At 40.4% G+C, this 18005-nt stretch overlaps 1 protein-coding gene across 3 annotated transcripts in view; it reads left to right on the top strand.

The window, feature by feature from the left end:
- SYNPR (synaptoporin) overlaps positions 1 to 18005 on the top strand; it is a 298386-nt gene that overhangs the window by 221116 nt on the left and 59265 nt on the right. The gene's annotated exons all lie outside the window — the stretch shown is intronic.

The following is an 18005-nucleotide window of genomic DNA, read 5'->3' as shown; positions in this document are numbered from 1 at the left end:
CCTGATTTATTATGTAGACTTTACAGTGGCAATGGTTACCTCATGCAGTCTTCAAGACCAACTTTACACATTATTAGTATACCTTTGTTTCTATTTTTTCACTTTTAAAAAAACATCATTTATTGTGAAAAGGGGCAACAGAGGATGAGATGGTTGGATGGCATAATCATCTCAATGGACATGAGTTTGAACAAACTCCAGGAAATAGAGAACAGAGAAGCCTGGCGTGCTGCAGTCCATGGGGTCACAAAGAGTCGGATATGACTGAACGACTGAACAAGAACAATTTATTGTTCATATAATCTACAGTTGCCTAAACATTTCTGAAAATAGCAGTAAGTCGTAAATAGAACAAACATGAGCAGAGCTATTTTATTGCAAAGAATAAACCTCATCTGACTAGACCCCTAATTTCTTCTAGCCACTTGTTTAGTAGAAGGAAAACAAAGGCCTTTTCTCTTTTCCCCACTTCTGTTTATACCTCTGCACCAGGACATCTGCTTTTTCAGTTTCTGAATTTGACAGATTTCTGTTACTTAAGAAAAAACACACAATTCTAGGTATATTTTGACATCTTTGTATGTTTGTACTAGTCACTCAGTAGATCAGTGATCCCTCAACAAAGTAAAATCCACCACACAAGTGTGAAGTTATTTTTATATATAAACCCAGTTTATGGCTCATTTTCACAAGTTGTAGTTCCTAGGCTAAATTTTCCAAAAGGGGGTCAAGCTTTCATACCTATATATCCCAAATTTGAGCCATATCAGGAATACAAAAAGAAAATCAAACCTTTCCCTGCTGGTCCAGTGGTTAACTCTCTCAGCTCCCAAAGCAGGGGGCCCAGGTTCGATCCCTGGTCAGGGAACTAGATCCCACATGCTGCAACTAAGACCTGGTGCAGCCAAATAAATGAATAAATATTAAAAAAAAAAAAAAAACCTATCAGCTCTGGTGAGAAAACCACAGGACTTCTTTCTCTTGAATCTAAATACTAAAAATTGTTTCACAATATATCAGTTATTCAGCAAGGAATTCTGTGGTGTAGGTTCACAAAACATGTCTAGCCATAGAGATGTAAGAGGTTTGGGATAGGCAAAATGAGTGAAGGTAGTCAAAAGGTACAAACTTCCAGTTATAAGCAAGTGCTGGGGATATAATGTACAGCTTGGTGACTGTAGTTAACAGCGCTGTACAGTATTCTGTATTTGCTAAAAAGCTTTCATCATAAGAAAAAAATAGTGACTGTATGTGGTCATGGATGTTGACTGAACCTATTATGATAACAATTTTGCAATATATACAAAAATCAAATCAGTATATTGTATACCCTAAAACAAGGTTATATGTCAATTACATCTCAATTAAAAGAAAAAGAATTTGATCTCTGCTTTAAGTAAATATACCCTGAGAAATGAGAGCTTCCCAGGAACCCAACTGCCAATGCAGGAGACACAAGAGAGGCGGATTCAATCCCTGGATTGGGAAGATCCCCTGGAGGAGGAAATGGCAACCCACGCCAGTATACTTGCCTGGAGAATCCCATGGACAGAGGAGCCTGGTGGGCTAAAGTCCACGGGGTCACAAAGAGTCGGACACAACTGAAGTAACTTAGCACACACACACTGAGAAATGACTTTAACAGTTTAAACTGCTGGGAGCTGTCTTACTTTGGGCTCCCCCCAAGTCAGGCCTTTTGACAGACTTGGGCACAGGGAGCTCCTGTGTGAGGTGATCCCAAGAGGCACAAGCGAATGAGTGAAGCAAGGGTGAAGAAAGTAAGGAGGACAAGCTAAAAAAATTTGCCTGCTATATTTAAAATGGATACGCAACAAGGACCTACTGTATAGCAACAGAGAACCCTGATCAATGTTATATGGCGGCCTAGATGGGAGGGGAGTTTAAGGGAGATACATATGTACCCAAAAGGCTGAGTCCTTTTGCTGTCCACCTGAAACTATCACAACACTGTTAATCAGCAATACTCCAATACAAAATAAGGTTTAAAAAAAATTTTTTTTTTAATTGCATTTGTGTGCAGGTTACTACTATGGGCAACTCACACCCAATCCTGCTGGGATCCTCTGAGAAACTGTGTGGAACACACCCAAGAATCCTAAGACTAGGCACCAGGGAGGCTGGGACTTCTATCCCCCAGTTATTAAAAGCTGCATACAAGAGAATTAACCTCGTACCTTCTACTTCCAACCACCCTTACTTGCAGCAGAAAAGGCTTCCTCAGGCTAAGGGAAGCCCTCAGTCAGAGAAGAAAGCATAACGTAGGAGGTTTATCAGCATCTACATCAGCTGCCTGAACTCAGTCAGATAGGCCAAGGAGACATGGTGCAGGACACCATCTTTGTCTGCTACAGGGCACACAGCTATTTGTTCCATGAGCTAGAATGATATTCAGTATTTCCTGAGCACTTACTGTATATCAGGCACAGTGCTAATGACCTGTGTATCATATCATTTAATCCTTGCATCAGCCTCTGAGAGGTAGATACTATGATTCACACCCTCTATAGACAAAACAATTAAGAAATTTGCCAAGATGACAAAGCAAGTAAATGGTGGAGGTTTAAACATGGGTAGCCTGATTCTAGGGCTCTTTACTCATGAAAGGCTAAGTGCAGAAATCAGAAGCACGGGTAACTCAAAGATGGGAAAATAGTGAGGCATGTAATCCTCAGAAAAGGCTTCATGGTGGAAATAAACTTGAGGAGTACTTTAAGTAGTAGTTTAAAGTGGGAAAGTGCAGAAAAAGAAATGAGCTTGTATATAATAAGAATAGGGAAAGATGAATGTAGAAGGGGCTATAACGTGATGAGCATGAGTTCAGCAAAATATCCTCGCTGGAGAGTACACAGAGTTGATCCTTATTATGGAGTGAGGCACATGTAATATTACATGTAATTCTTTGTTCATTCAACAAATATGTATTGAGCATCTGCTTAATACTGGACATTGGAAGTACAGAGATTTTTTTTTTTTTTTTTAATCCAGACATGCTCTGCGAAGGAAGATCCCCATGCAGTAGATATTTGTTATTTCTGTTTTTCAGTACTGGACTCTATCTTTCAGTGAATAACCCATTCATGAAGGTCACATGAAGTTCTACTCCATCTCCTTTTACCCCATACACACACACACACACACACACACACACACACAGGGCACATGACTGTAGCCTGGCCAGTTAGAGCACCCAGCCTCTTGGCTTCCGTGATTGTATTAGAGATAGACTGTGTTGTGCTGTGCTCAGTTGCTCAGTCATATATGACTCTTTGCAACCCCATGGACTGCAACCCACAAGCCCATCAGGCTTCTCTGTCTGTGGAATTTTCCAAGCAAGAATACTGGAGCGGGTTTCCATTTCATATTTAAGGGAATCTTCCCAACCCAGCATCAAACCCACCTCTGTTGTGTCTCCTGCATTGGCAGGCGGATTCTTTACCACTGTCCCACATGGAAAGCCCTTTAGAGATGGACACATGACTTAATTTAGATTTTTCATCTGGAGCACAGAGGGATGTTTGCTTCTGGTGATCAGGGTTAATGAGTTAATGAGGTGTGGGTATGAAGCTGCCATTTTGCCCACAACTAGGAAAAAGAGTAAAGTCAAGCAGAGGCAAGATTTGAGGAATGATCAGTCTGTGCCCTGCCAGTTTGTGTGTATGTGTGTATGCTCTTGGACTCAGTGACAATAAGATAAATCTCATCTCAAACTTCTCAAAAGAAGCCCTGCTAATCGCATAGAAGAAGGGAGTTTGGTTGGTAAGCTTTTCTTAACATGTCTTCTTATTCAGTTCAGTTCAGTTGCTCAGTCATGTTTCCTTCTTTGTGACCCCATGGACTGCAGCATGCCAGGCCTCCCTGTCCATCACCAAATCTCAGAGTTTACCCAAACTCATGTCCATAGAGTTGGTGATGCCATCCAACCATCTTATCCTCTGTCATCCCCTTCTCTTCCTGCCTTAAATCTTTCCCAGCATGGGGGTCTTTTCCAGTGAGTTAGTTCTTTGCATCAGGTGGCCAAAGTATTGGAATTTCAGCTTCAGCATCGGTCCTTCTAATGAATATTCAGTACTGATTTTCTTTAGGATGGACTGGTTGGATCTCGTTGCAGTCCAAGGGACTCTCAAGAGTCTTCTCCAACACCACAGTTCAAAAGCATCAATTATTCGGTGCTCAGCTTTCTTTATAGTCCAACTCTCACATCCGTACATGACTGCTGGAAAAACCATAGCATAGTTTTCTTGTTAAGTTCAACCAATTGAAGATGTCAAATTATAGTACACTGGCCCACTCATCACAGACAATTAGACCCACTGAATATTTATATATGTGGGATTCTGAAATAATTGTCTAGATTTTAGATGAAAATCTAAACTTTAGGTTAAGCTTTCCTTGATTGAAGGAGCCAAATTGAGTACTGAATCCTAATTATAATCCTCCTTTTATTAAAAATCTTTATTTTCTCACTCACTTTGGTTCATGTTCATTGGCTTGATATCCAGACTATTAGGGTTGTCATAGGTTGGCCATGTGTAGAATTTCTTTCACAAGATTTAAGAAATTAGAGAAACTAAACAGAGAAATGCAAAACTAAAAGTACTTTCAGAAAAGAATGTTCTTGAATCATGGGACATATCCTGATTTAAAACAACTACTTTCTCAAGAGGACGCTTGGAATTAAAATAAAAATCTAGAGAAGTACTGCATGGTAGTGCAGGAGAGAGGTTCAATAGAAGAGAGAGGAAGTGGATTTTATCAAACTTTGAAATGCCAGTGGGTATTTCTGCAGTTGATGCCTATTCAGGATAAAGGATTAAATGGTTTTATTTATTAAAAGATTTTTATATGAGATGCTTCAGTCATTTGTAAAGAAGCTAAATTAAAGTCAATTGAATCAATATTTTTGAGCACCTGCTATGTGCCAAGGAATGCTAGGAACACAATCCCTAAATCTAGGGGACTAGAATCCTTTTCTCTTTCTCCACATGTTTTCTTCTGTATTGGCTTCATTGTTTTCAAGTAGGATCCAACATGCCTGTCTTAGGTCTTTAAGTCCAGAGGAGGAAATATGACAATTGATCAGGTCTACATCTGACATTTTTCTGGGCTCCAAAATCACTGCAGATGGTGATTGCAGCCATGAAATTAAAAGACGCTTACTCCTTGGAAGGAAAGTTATGACCAACCTAGACAGCATATTAAAAAGCAGAGACATTACTTTGCCAACAAAGGTCCGTCTAGTCAAGGCTACGGTTTTTCCAGTGGTCATGTATGGATGTGAGAGTTGGACTGTGAAGAAAGCTGAGCGCCGAAGAATTGATGCTTTTGAACTGTGGTGTTGGAGAAGACTCTTTCTTGAGAGTCCCTTGGACTGCAAGGAGATCCAGCCAATCCATTCTAAAGGAGATCAGTCCTGAGTGTTCATTGGAAGGTCCGATGTTTTGAAGCTGAAACTCCAATACTTTGGCCACCTGATGTGAAGAGCTGACTCATTGGAAAAGACCCTGATGCTGGATAAGATTGAAGGTGGGAGGAGAAGGGGACGACAGAGGATTAGATGGTTGGATGGTATCACCAACTCAGTGGACATGAGTTTGGGTAAACTCCAAGAGTTGGTGATGGACAGGGAGGCCTGGCGTGCTGTGGTTCATGGGGTCACAAAGAGTCAGACATGACTGAGCGACTGAACTGAACTGAAGCAAAACATCAGATGTCTACTCCATGGGGACACTAAAATAAATAACTCTTGATCTCATGTTGCAAATGTCCCCATTCTTGAGGCCTCAGTCTGTGACTCACTTTCAGGGAAGAGATAAAGGATGGACAGGGAGTGAGTGCATTGGATAATCATCAGAGCGGAACATCTAAGTCTAACCTCTCTTTTCCTACCTGTAGCCTAAGAGGCCATTTGAGGTAGGATGAAAATGAAATGTCAAAGACCAGGGAGGATTCGTAATCTGAGATAAAGGCATATGCCCTCTAGGTGAGGCATGGACAGTCAGTGGGACAGAGGATATCTAGGTAGTATCATCTGCAGTTCTCATGCAAGAGCCCTTTATTGAGTATTTGCCAAGGACAGGAAGCTGATAGATACTCTACACACTCATTGGCTGATGACAATACAAATGATTGCTTAGTGTGATGACATGCATATGATAGGTACTCAATATCAGGCCATGCATGTCCATATAACTTGAATATCAGAAATGGAGATAAGAAAAATGAAGATTTGGGGGAAAGTAAAAAATCATCATTTAGAGCAGCCATTCTCAAGCATTAAGTCCCAGACCCCTCTACATTCTTATAAATGAGGACTACAAAGAGCTTTTCATTTGTGTGGAATATGTCTGTGGATATTTAGAAGATTACCAAATTAGAAATCAAACCTAAGAAATGTATAAAATATAAAAATATGCATTTTATTAGCCATCAGAACAACAGCCACAACCTATAGCAGTTTTCCTTCTGGAAAACTCTATCGTATACTTGCAAGAGAATGAGATTGAAAGTGACAAATAACATATTAGTATTATTGTGAAATTAGTTTTGATCTCATGAACCCCCTGGAAGGGTTTCATATATCCTCAGGGGTCTTTGAGTCACAGTGTGAGAAGTTCTGCTCTAGAGTTTTCATAAACATTAAGTATTTCCAGGGAGCTAAATAGAAATATTGAATATGAAATTACTTGCAAGAATTATTTGCAGCATATATTCACATGGTTTAGACCTTGGTTTCTAATTATCAGGGGAAGAAGCAGGATTTCACTTCTGTTCGCTTCCGTTTAAACATTCTGTGAATCAAGGGAAAAAAAACACACACATAGAAGGGTTTTGAGTTTGGTTTTGTTTGAAATCTTTCCAATGACCACTGTTTTTTTCCTTTTGAAGACGTTTGGGACCCTTCAACGAATAGTTTAGTATCAGTGGCCTCATTAAAATATTCAAAGTTTTTCTGGTAGAATCTTTGCTAGATGTTGTATACAATGGTCTTTCATAGGCGATTGGTTCAAATTGAGGTGATGTATTTGGGAACAGATGTCCTGGAGGATGGCTTGGATAAGCAGGAAGGGATTAAGCAGGACATAGTCAAGGATTCCCTGAGACCCCAAACATGTATGTGGACTAGAATGGGTGAGGAGAGGAAGCTACCTCATGCCTTTTCCTGGGCAGCGTGAAAAACGGTCTCTTTTTCATTGTTAACTTCAGAGGCACAAAGTTGTCCCCAAGAATTCTTTTACAGGGATAGACAGTGTGGGATCACCCTGAGTGTCTCTCCATTCATTCCCACTAGAACTAAATATGCAAGAAAGCCATTTTCCTTGCATCTGTGTTTTGCCTGTGATTTGACTTGGTGCTCCGTTATAGGTAGCAAAAATAAACAGGATCCCTGTCTTCATGCTACTTAGAGCCTAGGAGGAGAGACAGGCAAAACACAGGTTCACAAATAAGCAGTGTGACTTCAGACAGGCACTAGAGCAAAAAACAAAATAAATTAAGCAGTGAAGTGGGATAATGGGATGGACAGGCCCTTTAGATTAGGTGGTCAAGGGAGGTCTCTCAGTGGTGGTGATACTTGCCTTGAGAATCTGAATGAAGAGAAAGCTGACGGTGGACAGCTTGAAGGCCAGTTAAGAGGCCCCAGTGGGCGGGGGAGTTGTGTTCCAGGAAGAGAAAGTATCAAGTGGGTGTGATGATAGCAAACAAGTGGGCAAGATCCAAATGATGTCAGACCTGTAAGCCGCAATGAGGTGTTTGCATCTGGCCCTGAGTGGGAGGGGAAGCCTTAAAGGAGAGCTTTATGCCATGGAGTGACATGCTCTGATTTATGTAAGAGATTTCTGGTTGCTATGTGGAAAATGAATTCTTAGATGTCATGTTTCAAATGCAACTTGAAAAAAGTATGATTAATCCCCTGTTGCTGGCAAAGCATCAGGAACATGGATGACATTATGTTTGCTGACAATGAAGAGCAGTTTCCATTCTGAGCTGATAAATTTATTGAACAGACTGTGTTTAGTTAACTAAGATGAACAGTGTTTCCTTATGCCTTAGACGTTTTTTTGTTTTTTGTTTTTTTTTTTTCCCAAAAAAAGAATTTGTGTATTTGTGGTAATATTAACAACCTGAAGAACTGGAAATTTACAACTTCACGGCCACTTGACAGGGCAATAGCTTTTCATTGGTTTAAAGGAGATTGCATTTTGTTCTATATGTATGAACGATTCCTGCTTATTTTATTATAATCTGGCAGATATATTGAATTGCCTTCCCAGCAAGGATTCTGTTAGTTTCCCTATCCTGAACATTCAATGAGGTCGTTATTATGTGAAGAATGAAATGACAGCAGGCAGAAGAAGAAAATGACCAAATAACTGCTGATAAGGGTGACTTTTTGACAGAGCAGTATAGTAATAGAACGCACTGTATTTCTAGGTCTTGGAATTCTTCTTTTTGAAAGCATTTGGATTTTTAAAAAATCAACTTTAGTAATTAGACTTCTGCCTTGAATTTTGAGCATTGGAAACTGTTTGCAATTCACCTAGGAGTAGCAACTGCAATTGCCAGTTACATGCAAGCATTACAATAAAGCTTCCCTGGTGGCTCAGACAGTAAAGCATCTGCCTACAATGCGGGAGACCTGGGTTTAGTCCCTGGGTCGGAAAGAAGGAAATGGCAACCCACTCCAGTATTCTTGCCTGGAAAATTCCGTGGACGGAGGAACCGGGTAGGCTACAATCCATGGGGTTGCAAAAGAGTCGGACACGACTGAGCGACTTCACTTTCTTTCTATTACAATAAATGTAATACATTATCTCATAATGTGAGTGTGTCTCATCCAGTCAGTTGAAGATGTGATGAACAAAAACTGAGATTTCTTGTGCAAAAAAAGGGGTGGTTGGGGGAGAAGTTCTGCCTTCAGACTGCATCATAGAAATTCTGCTTTTCCAGGCTTTGGACTTAAGTTCATGACATCACCTCTTACCTAGATCTCCGGGCTGCTGGCTTGCCCTGTGCATTTCAGACTTGCCAGCCCCCACACTCACATGAGCTAATTCCTTAAAATAGATTCCTTAAATTCCTTATAATATGTATCCCATTAGTACTGTTTCCCTGGAGAACCCTAACTAATAAACTCCTTTCCCCAGCAGTTCTGCTTCTAGAAATTTATCCAAAGAACATACAGATATCCAAAGATACATGTTCAAGGCAATGTTTCAGTGTTTAAAGATGGGAAATAAAATTTCCACCACTGGAGGACCATTAATAAAATTATTATGCGATGTACACTAATATAGAACATTCTAAACAATATGATAATTCATATATCCTCTAGGTATATTGGGCTTCCCTGGTGGCTCAGACGGTAAAGAATCTGCCTGCAATGTGGGAGACCTGGGTTCCATCTCTGGGTTGGAAAAATTCAACCCAGGGATCTTTAGGTATATTATTAGACTTAAGAATATGGCTGCTGCTGCTGCTGCTGCTAAGTCGCTTCAGTCGTGTCCAAATCTGTGCGACCCAATGGACAGCAGCCCATCAGGCCACCCCGTCCCTCGGATTCTCCAGGCAAGAACACTGGAGTGGGTTGCCATTTCCTTCTCCAATGCATGAAAGTGAAAAGTGAAAGTGAAGTCGTTCAGTTGTATCTGACTCTTCTCGACCCCATGGACTACAGCCTACCAGGCTCCTCCGCCCATGGGATTTTCCAGGCAAGAGTACTGGAGTGGGGTGCCATTGCCTTCTCCAAGAATGTAGCAGATCTTCCTAAAAAAATAAGGTATTTGCTGGTCATCTTATTAGGTAATAAACAGCAGTTTAAAGACCCTGTTTGATTTCCGTCTTTTAAGTTGTTAATACTAATTGAAATTATGAGAAACCTTATATTTTCCTTCTCTAATCATTTCTGTATTGATTGAACTTTTATATATAGCATATTTTGACTGTTAATAAATCAAATCAGTTTGACCTAAACTCTAAACAAAAGGTCAGCTCAGACAGATTTCTGCAGCCCTCTCCCACGTGACCTATATGTGTGCCAAATATAAAAATCTTTTAGTTGAAGCCTTTAAATTGTTTATTTGTGAAACATTTCTGTACTAACTAGATAAAATGGACAACGAGAGGCAGTTGCCTGGACATTCAAGTGTAAAGAAAAAACAAACAAAACTCTGAGACTTGTTTGTTTCGTAATTCACTCGAGTATAGCACCATAGTTCAGGGAAGGCAAACAAGAAGGGGAAAAAAAAATTTCCCTGAAATATACAGATAACGACCTCATTATCTATTTTAATTTGACAATGTAGAGGCAGTCTGAGTTCCCTATGACTCAAACTCTATTTGAAGAAACTAAAATTAATAAGTCATAGCTTATGAGAATGGCAGTGCCTCTTTGCAAGTCATTATATGGTTTCAGAGGGTTTTTCTTCTTTCAGTGCTACTCCAGGCCATGCCCTGGCTTCCACAGATCCATTTCTTTTTAATCACCTTGGAGTCTACCTTTTTACTTTGAAATGTTTATCTATACAAATGCAAACTTGTAGAGAGGGGATGAAATTTGAAAAGATCCTACTAGCATAGTACACTTTCAGTAAATTTGATAAATATCTTTCTAGCCCATGGAACTGACATGCACATACTAGGGAGGAGAGCCAGTCATTTTCCAACCTTATCGTCATATGAACAAGCACAGCAAATTGCATAGAAAAGAGTATTCTTTGCAATAACCTTAATTGCATTTTCCATGTCTAGCTCAGTTCTCTCTGCCCAATATTCTCCTTAAGAAAAAAAGTATCTTCCCTAATAGTAAGATAAAGAACAGAAAAAAGTAATAGAAAGTGCCTCCCATGGAAACCAATAAGCTTTAGTTCATTTAATGCAGAATCACATCAAGGAGATAAGCCCTTGTGTTTAAGAGCCAGAATATATACAGTGTTTTTTCTTTCCCTTAGTTTTGTTTTCTTCTTTTAGGAAAATATTTTTAGTGAATGCCTGATGTGCTTTGGTTGCAAGTCTTGGAGATGAAGCTGATTTTGATTCAAACTTAGGGCAAAAACATCTGCAAAAGTGATTCTGGCTGCCTAAGCAATGCCTTTTACCTGAAAATAAGGAAGCTGGAAATCAGCTTATGTGTAGCAGACAGGAGTATAGGTACCACCTCTGAGTCCACTGACCTTCCTGGTAAAAGAAAGCATCATTAAAATCCCTGAGGTGCTCCTCAAAGGATATTTGTAACCTGGATTGTTTTCATTTTGCCTAGTAATGACCCCTTTTGTCCACAGATCAGGTAAACAGATCCTCTTCAGCTTCTGATCAGTGAGTCCTATGTCTCAGACAGAGTCTCTCCAGTTCCTTTGCAGGATAAGGACTTCAAACTTGTGTCCAGCTTTAGCAACCAGAGAGCAGATGTTGGAGCCTTCTTTCAGCTCTCAACTGCAATTGGCATGTTTCCCAAGACTCTTCTCAGTCCTCACACTGTCCCCATTTTCTGCCTTTTCCACCCTAAATAGATCCTATACCTAAGGGTCCATGAAGTCAGACACTCCTCAGATTTTGACCACAGCATAAAAGTACGCTTTAAGAGGTGCTGGTGGCATAAAGGAAATCCTTGCTATAATCAATGTCTTGAGAAACAGTTTGAAACCACCCATGAGCCCAGGAAATTTGGAACAAAATATCACAGATCCCAGACACTCCAACATTCAACCCATGACCACTCTCCTGCTAAGAAACAACCAACAAGGTGGAGATTAATAGAGAGAGGGACAGTGAAAAGTGAAAATCACTCATTTGTATCCAACTCTTTCCAACCCTGTGGACTGTAACCAGCCAGGCTCCTCTGTCCATGGAATTCTCCAGGTAAGAATACTGGAGTGGGTAGCCATTTCCTCCTTCAGGGGATCTTCCCAACCCAGGGATCCAGCCCAGGTCTCCTTCATTGCAGGCAAATTCTCTACCATCTGAGCCATGACTGACTGCAAGAAGTTTCTCAGAAAGGGCAGCCTTGCAGTGGGAAGTCAGTAAATAGGTGAGTGATAAAAACAATGAATAGTATTAAATACTATATTTTTTTCATGTGGGAGGTTAAGAGTAAAAGCTTTGGGGTCATATACACTCTGTTTTGGGCTTCCGCGGTGGTGCCAGTGGTAAAGAAGCCACCTGCCAATACAGGAGATTTAAGAGATGCAGGTTTGATCCCTGGGTCGGGAAGATTCCCTGCAGGATGGCAGTATGGATCCCAATATTCTTGCTGGAGAACCCCATGGACAGAGAAGCCTGGTGGGCTGAAGTCCATGGGGTTGCAGAGAGTTGAACTCTACTGAAGCAATGCAGCACACACACAGACTTTGTTTGAAGGCCTTTGCTTCAATAAGTTGAATTACCGCTGTGCTCCTCACTTTCCTCTCCACTAAAAAGAAGGGAAATAGTACCCACTTTATCTAGTTTAAAGGTATGAGATAATACATGAAAGTCTTTGGCTTGGTGCCTAGCCTACTATGCACTCAAAAAAGTTGTCAGTTGGTGATCAGCACCCAGCAGAGGTGGGCTCACCATCACTGTCCTAAGTAGCATCACCAAATGCCATGCTTCAAGTTCAGTAAGAAAACCAGGGGAAATGGCAGTCAGAGGGGACTTGTCCCTTTCAACCTTCTGTATAATCTTCACTCCCATTCCTCACAACTCATTGCCATCCCGTCTTAGCTTCTCTAATGACTGGTGCATGGGGCTCAATAAATCCCTCGTGAATGAATAAAGGACTTGAGCATAGCGGACTTTTGCCTCTTCTCTTTGCCATCTGGGTGATCTTCGGTGATTCTTTCAAGTTGTCTGACCTCCAGCTTTCTCATCTGTAAACAAAGAAGGTTGCTGGGAAGAGAAAATGAGATGTGTTTAAAAGTATATGTAAACTCACAGGATCTTGTAGTCATTTATGTTGCAAATCATACAGGCTGAGCAAGTAGAGGTGTCTGCAAATGCATATGCAGATGCACTCATTATACACACACATACACACATATGACTAGCAAAGGAAAGGACAATCTAAAAACCAGACAAATGCCAGTATTTCCTGGAAGGAAGAGAGAAAGGAGTAGAGAAAGAGGATTTGAGTCTTTATCAACTGGTGCAAAGATTGAAACAGGAGCTACAGAAAATTATCTTGTGAGGAGAAGCGTGCTCAGCACCACAATTTGCCAGTTGCCCTCTGATGTCCACTTGGCCACATTAATCCTGGCTGTCAGAAATTCTGTGGCAGCAACTTTCTCCCCAATACCTTAATGCCTCCTGCATTTACTCCTGGGTGGGGTCACCACCCTTGGGATGTGTCATTACTGTCTTGCACTGAACCACCCCGAGGTATAATGTTAGGAGCTTAAGTCCTATTTTGTCCCGCACCCGGTGAAACATACTGTTCACCATTTCAAAAGTCTTATGACCAGATGCCCTTACTGGCACAGTGCTATCTGAAGATGAATCTGTGCTGTCCTTTACTCTCCTCCTGTGAAGAACCACAGATGCTATGATGAGCACACTTTCAGTACCTGAGGCAGTCAAGTTCATTGCCCTCTGCTTACTTATAAAGCAAATGTTAGGATAACCCAGGACAAAATTTGGAAACTTGGATGCTTTTAATGACTTTCTATTGGTTGGCCTAAAGGGATTCAACTCCATCATTGCTGGGTACCTTGAACGATGCCTAACTCAAGTGCTTTGAGGTGGAAGCAGAACGAATGTTGGTTTAGAATCTTATTTAGTGAAAACAATCCGTCTACCATTAGATTAGATGGCATGGGAAAGCTGGCTCAGCCATTTTTATACAAATATTTGACTGGAAGTCTAAGGATGCTGTAATTTTTGAAGCAGAGAGGTAGGAAAGTGTCATACTTACTAGTATAGCTCCTCCTAATCTGCTTGCATCCAAGACTCACCTCTGCCCTTCACTACCTATTTTACCTCCAGTAAGCTCACTGGCAGTGGCCACAGGACTAGAAAAGGTCAGTTTTCATTCCAATCCCAAAGAAAGGCAATGCCAAAGAATGCTCAAACTACCGCACAATTGCACTCATCTCACATGCTAGTAAAGTCATGCTCAAAATTCTCCAAGCCAGGCTTCAGCAATACGTGAACTTCCAGATGTTCAAGCTGGTTTTAGAAAAGGCAGAGGAACCAGAGATCAAATTGCCAACATCCTCTGGATCATCAAAAAAGCAAGAAAGTTCCAGAAAAACATCTATTTCTGCTTTATTGACTATGCCAAAGCCTTTGACTGTGTGGATCACAATAAACCGTGGAAAATTCTGAAAGAGATGGGAATACCAGACCACCTGACCTGCCTCTTGAGAAATTTGTATGCAGGTCAGGAAGCAACAGTTAGAACTGGACATGGAACAACAGACTGATTCCAAATAGGAGAAGGAGTACATCAAGGTTGTATGTTGTCACCCTGCTTATTTAACTTCTATGCAGAGTACATCATGAGAAACACTGGGCTGGATGAAGCACAAGCTGGAATCAAGATTGCCGGGAGAAATATCAATCACCTCAGATATGCAGATGACACCACCATTATGGCAGAAAGTGAAGAGGAACTCAAAAGCCTCTTGATGAAAGTGAAAGTGGAGAGTGAAAAAGTTGGCTTAAAGCTCAACATTCAGAAAACGAAGATCATGGCATCTGATCCCATCAATTCATGGCAAATAGATGTGGAAACAGTGTCAGACTTTATATTTTGGGGCTCCAAAATCACTGCAGATGGTACCTGCAGCCATAAAATTAAAAGACACTTACTCCTTGGAAGGAAAATTATGACCAACCTAGATAGCATATTCAAAAGCAGAGACATTACTTTGCCAACAAAGGTCCGTCTAGTCAAGACTATGGTTTTTCCAGTGGTCATGTATGGATGTGAGAGTTGGACTGTGAAGAAGGCTGAGCACCGGAGAATTGATGCTTTTGAACTGTGATGTTGGAGAAGACTCTTGAGAGTCCCTTGGACTGCAAGGAGATCCAACCAGTCCATTCTGAAGGAGATCAACCCTGGGTGTTCTTTGGAAGGAACGATGCTAAAGCTGAAACTCCAGTAACTCTGGCCACCTCATGTGAAGAGTTGACTCATTGGAAAAGACTCTGATGCTGGGAGGGATTGAGGGCAGGAGAAGAAGGGGAAGACAGAGAATGAGATGGCTGGATGGCATCACTAACTCGATGGACGTGAGTCTGGGTCAACTCCGGGAGTTGGTGATGGACAGGGAAGCCTGGCGTGCTGCAATTCATGGGGTCGCAAAGAGTTGGACACGACTGAGCGACTGAACTGAACTGAACTGAACTGAAGCTCACTACCTACCTCAAGCCTGTTTCCTCATCTGTGTAATGTGGGCAGATAGTACCTACTTGAGAAGGCTGTTATGATCTTTAAGTGAGACACGAGCAGTAAAGAAGCTAATACAATGCCTGGAGGTTGAAAAATGTTGGTGGTGGTTGACAAAAATATTTTTATTAATAAAGTAACACCAGCTTGCTTAATACTTTTTCAGACCCTACAAATAGAACTAAAAACTGTGGGTGCCCAGCAGTTCCTTTAGTTTAATTGAAGCAGGAGTGAAATGTTTAAAAGGCTCTGTTTAAGTGTTGGTAAATTTTTAAAAAGAAAAAGGAAAAATCTATTCTCACATGGAGGTTTTTTGTGGATAGGCACGATGTAGTAAAACCCAATGAAATTCAAGTACCTCTTGATTGAGTCATACCAGCCGAGAAGGGCATAATACATTTGAAATCAACAAATTGGATTTGGCCTTTTTGCAGTCTCAGCGATTGCTTCCTGACTAGTCCGTTACAAGAACAAAAGTAGGCCCATCAGCTTCCAGATTCCATCGACTAACACTATCTGTACAGAAGAGGTTTCCCCTTGTTTAGGTTCTGAATGAATAATATTTGCTTCCAAAGTTATTATATCTGATAAACACATGGTGACTCTAAAATCTCTCTCTCCGAAATGAAGCATGCAAATTTATGCATATGTATGTAACTATTGCCTAGAAGAACCTTTCTGGTAAAATATATATGTTTAGCAATAAATGCCATCCCATAGCATTCAAAGTGTTTAGCGACATGAATTATTATGCTCAGACCATTTTCAGCTGACATGCCCTTCCTTTACAAATGATGCCCATTCCCTTCCACAGAACAGGCACCATAATACAGCTGCACTTCTGTTTCCCCTTGGTCCTGAGTTTACCCGTGTGGCTTCAAGCTAAGTACCAAGCTATAGATAATTGGTATTAATAAGCACAGGGAATTTGTTAGTGATTTTTTTTTTTTGTCTTGCACTTAAGCACCATTACATTTACTGTAAATCAATACAATAAGTTAGCAATGACGAAAATGTTGGTATTCAGCTGATTGCATAGAAAAAAAATTATTTTGTTCTCCCCCTCTCTGCTGCTCTCTGTGTACTCAAAAATTGCAGACCCAGTCTGTCCATGTGAGCTGAGGGATCTGGTGCGTTAGAAGCGTTGCAGATCCTGACACCTGGACAGGAGGTGTGCATGTTTCTAAATAGTCGCCACAGGTGACGTGGTCCTGACTGTTGTTTTTGTTTTACATGTTGTTTATTATAAGGGAATCTTTCCAGTATTGGTCTTCAGATAAAGATTCACTCCTGAGTATGTATCCAAAGAAAATAGTAATACAAATAGAAAAGATATATGCACCCTCATATTCACTGCATCATTATTTACAATAACCAAGATATGGAAGCAACCTAAGTGCACATTAATAGATGAAAGGATAGAGAAGATGTGTGTGTAATGGCAAGTTAGCCAAAAAAGAAATGAAGTCTTGACATTCTTGACAACATGGACAAACCTAAAGGGTGTTATGCTTAGTGAAATAAGTCAGACAGAGAAAGACAAACACTACATGATTTCCACTTATGTGTGGAATCTAAAACACATGTTCAAACATAACAAAACAGAAACAGAGTTATAGATACAGAGAACAGGAGAACAATCGGGTGATTGCCAGAGGGAAAGAGGGTGGGAGGAGGAGAGAACTAAATGAGGGAGATTAAGAGGCTGCAAAAAAAAATGAGTGGCAGGTATGAAATGTACAGTGTGGGGATTACAGTCAATAACTATGCAATATCTTCATATGATAATATCATGACTAGACTTATCATGGCGATCATTTTGAAACATGTAGAAATATCAAGTCACTTTGTTGTACAATGGGAACTAATACAGTGCTGAAGGTCACTTACAGGTCAAAAATGAACAAACAGATTCATAGAAAAAATCAGTCAGATTTGTGGTTACTGGGGGTGAGGGAGGAATTGGATGAAGACATTCAGAAGGTGCAAATTTCCAGTTATAAAATAAATAAATACTAGGGACATAATGTAAAATAGGATAAACATACTATATGTTATATATGAAAGTTAAGGAAATAAACTCTACAGTTGTCATCACTAGCAAAAATAAAGAAGATTAAAAGACCCGAGTCTATAATCTGACCCACAGGACCCAGCACTGAGGGTCTCTGGCTACTTTTCCATCTCATCCTACAACATTCATATTCTTTCCTGCCATATTCCAGTTTCAAGCCATATTTCATCATTTCACATGTGCTATGCTTCTTGCTTTTTTGGAATCTTGGTACATGCTCTTTCATCTCTATTTTTTAACAGTTTTAATTGAAATATAATTCACATAGCTTAGCATTCATTCATGTAAAATGTACTGTTGAATGACTTGTAATGTTTAACAGCATAAGGCTCTATCACCACAGTCAATTCTAAAGTGTTTTTGTTACCCCCAAAAGAAATCCTGTACCGCTTAGTCATCATCCCCAATTCTCACCAACCAGCCCTTGGTGAACACTAGCCTGCTTTTTATTGCCATAAATTTGCCTATTCTGAACATTCCCTTTACATGGAATCATGCAATCTATGGTCTTTTGCAACGGGCTTGTTTCACTTAGCATAATGTTTTCAA

The sequence above is a fragment of the Bos javanicus genome, chromosome 22 (assembly GCF_032452875.1).
Source record: "Bos javanicus breed banteng chromosome 22, ARS-OSU_banteng_1.0, whole genome shotgun sequence".
Lineage (NCBI taxonomy): Eukaryota > Metazoa > Chordata > Mammalia > Artiodactyla > Bovidae > Bos > Bos javanicus.
The sequence above is the reverse complement of the archived record's forward strand: the minus strand, read 5'-3'. Positions and strand labels throughout refer to the sequence as shown.